This window comes from Azolla caroliniana, unplaced genomic scaffold, assembly GCF_043228905.1.
Source record: "Azolla caroliniana isolate FFs.n. ecotype wild unplaced genomic scaffold, voAzoCaro1.0.p SCAF_5, whole genome shotgun sequence".
Classification (NCBI taxonomy): Eukaryota; Viridiplantae; Streptophyta; class Polypodiopsida; order Salviniales; family Salviniaceae; genus Azolla; species Azolla caroliniana.
Window position 1 is genome coordinate 1163638 of NW_028230440.1, and position 3135 is coordinate 1166772.

Consider the following 3135-nt stretch of genomic DNA (forward strand, 5'->3'; position numbering starts at 1 on the left):
TGCAAGGAGAGAGAGAGCGCGTAACTGTGTACAAAGAGTGAGAGAGAGAAAGAGGTCGTTGCCTCTGTTGTAACCGCCGCCTGTGGCGAGGATCGTGAGCACGAGGTTGTTGCCTCCGTGAACTCACTGTTGTACATTCTAACATAGTGATAGTTTGCAGCATGTGGGCTGCTGTGGTTTTTCCCTTAGTTTGGGTTTTCCACGTAAACATCCTGCGTACTCTTCTCTTCTTCGTGTCGTGCATTCTTTCACCGTTTTTTCTGTGTATGATTCTAAGCTCGGTTGTGGCCGAGCGTTGCGTATAGTGAGCGTGCAGTTCCTGTCAGATGCACCAATACCTGCTTGGGCCATGGTTACTGGAGTTATGTCGAAGGTGCTAATGATGCAGCATCGAAGTCGACACACAGAGATTTCCCGGTCTGGGAATAGGCGACAAGCAGAGTTTTGTATTGCTTCACATCTTGTGTGGGCGACCAGCTTCTAAGCTAACCCCATTTCTGAAATTTTCATTAGACTCTTCCTGCTCTGTAATTTCTCTCTCTATTTGGGTTTCGAACCCAAGACATAGTGGTAGTACTAATTAGTCTAACAACTTATCACTAGGGTAAGCTAATTAAGAGAGCAAGAGAGAGAGAGCCTAACATTTAGATTTTCAGCCCCTACAATCCATTGCATGTCATGTAGTAGATCAATGCCAATGGAGAGATTTGAATGTTGGTACATGGCGCTAATAAAAGCACAATATTTGTGGAAATTTGTGTCTCTAAATTTTGATTGAATAAACAAAGTAGCACAACAAAAATATCTTCAATATAGGCTTGGATTTGGTGAACCCATAAGATGGGTGGTATACAAATTTTGTCTTAAAAAAAGGTATGACAAACAAACGCTTATTGGTCTTGAGTCTTGACTAAGATTTAAAAACCTCATTATTTTAATAAGTTTTTCTATTTGTATGACTTTACAACATTTTCATAAGATTGCATTTTCCAAAAGACATCTCCTCCTTTCACAACCATAGGAGGCATATGCTCTCTTTGCTCCTCATTAATTAGTGTTCATAATATCTTTCTTCATCATGTACAAAACTAAATGTCCAATCTAATGTATATATTTTTTTCGTAACTTCGAATACGATTGGTAAATTCTTTATTATCTTGAACTATATTTTGTCATGGTTCATTTCATCAATGACATCACACTATAATGATATTAGCCTCAACATACGCAACCATTACATATTGCGAAATTTGAACACTATGATTAGAAATGCACTCGTGTAGATATACGCACCTTTGAAAACAACTAGAGAAAACAACATAGTTCTTATTCGTCGATAGATGTGACACGAATAATAGTGTTAAAACACATTGCATAAGTCATACTTCATTTATGGCTACACAATTTTTGAGGATGGAGAAAATCTAGCATAGTTACATACTTGAATAAACACACACACACACACACACACACACACACACACACACACGTGTATATTTGATCTTAACATACATATTGTTACAATGTTGTGTACTAAGAGAGAGAAAGAAAGATATACATACTAACATCTTTAAGAGGCCAAAATAGTCAATAAGACAAAACTAGTGATCGCATCTTAAAATTTTGCATTGTCGTCAGAGTACAAAAACCAAATAGATGTTAAAAATAAACAAAATAAAACACGACTAAAGAAGCTTGTTATTAATGCATAAAATATTCTTGAGTTAAATAGATTGAAATTTTTGTCTTCAAAAGGTCTCTTGCATAGTTCAATCCAAATTGGAGAGATCTCCAAAGTGCGGGCAACACTTGCGATTGGAGGAGATAATTGCCTTTATCAGCTAATTATGAGGGTTGTGTAATCGTGGTTGGGGCCTACATGCAAGGAAATTTTCTATTGCCCAGACCCCAATCTATGGTCACCCCTTCGCAATGTCCTAGTCAAGGAACCCACTTGTGTAGCTCTTGAGTGAATTGTAGCATGAATAGGAGTGATGGAGCTAAATAAATTTGTGATTGTTCTTTGTTGGCTGTATTGGTGTGCTTCAACAACTTCTTCTTGTATCTCTTGAGTTCTATGAAGATCATTTTGTATTACCTTACATAGTGATCCCATGTCTTGGTTAAATAGATGATATTACTTGCCTCTTATTTAATAAACAATTGTATATTAATAGACGTAATGTTCTTCAAATTCTATTTCTTGATGACATAATTGGCAATCTCTTTGTTCTACATGTATGTGTGCATATCTACCTACCCCAATCTCTAACTAATGTGAAGAAGTATATCGATACCCTATCATACTTTGCAACACACAGGATAGATGTATATCCATATAAGAGGGATCTAAGTAAATCCATTCTCTAATGTGAGTAAAAAGTGTGCATTTTAGTGGACCATCTTGGTATCGAGAGGTGTTGTTTGGGTTTGATTTATGTTCTTCCATTATCCAAGTTGTTTATAATATCATTTAAGATTTGTCTACTCTTTTCTACTTTGGTTATGTTTAAATGGGGACAATGCAAGTTGTATTAGAATGAGGGTAGTTAATTTATACGTGCACCATGCAACTCGAACCATCTTTGTGTTTTAGCATAACAACAATGGTTGTCTCCATGTTCAACAAGTTGTTTTGATGACACAAGTGCCAAGCTTGAGTATCTTTGTTTAAGGAGCCCCTAAAGCCGTTGAAGGTGCCGAACACTTATTAGAATAATGTCTTAATGATTGTTGGTGTTGCTCTATCTTCTGTGCGCGCATGCGCACACAGAGAGATAGATAGATTCTATTATCGTCTTTGGAGGTCAAATATGACTAGAGAGAGAGAGAGAGTATTGTGCAAGGTAACATGTCATCATAACTAGAGTGTAGGGTGGGATCGAGTTCATAATAGTATATAGATGCCCATAAGAGTTCTAAAGGCTCTTGTGAGCTAGTCACGGTGGTGTTTTTTCTTTCATAATGAAAGATATTATTTATGAACAGAGAGATGGAGAAAGAGAGAGAAAGTTAACATCAATGGGAGACTGATTGCAATTTAGGAGAAGGGGTCTAGCCCATGGCGAAAGTTCATCATATGGACACATAAGTAAAGTTTATGACACAACAATAAAAAGAACCCAATAAGAGGCA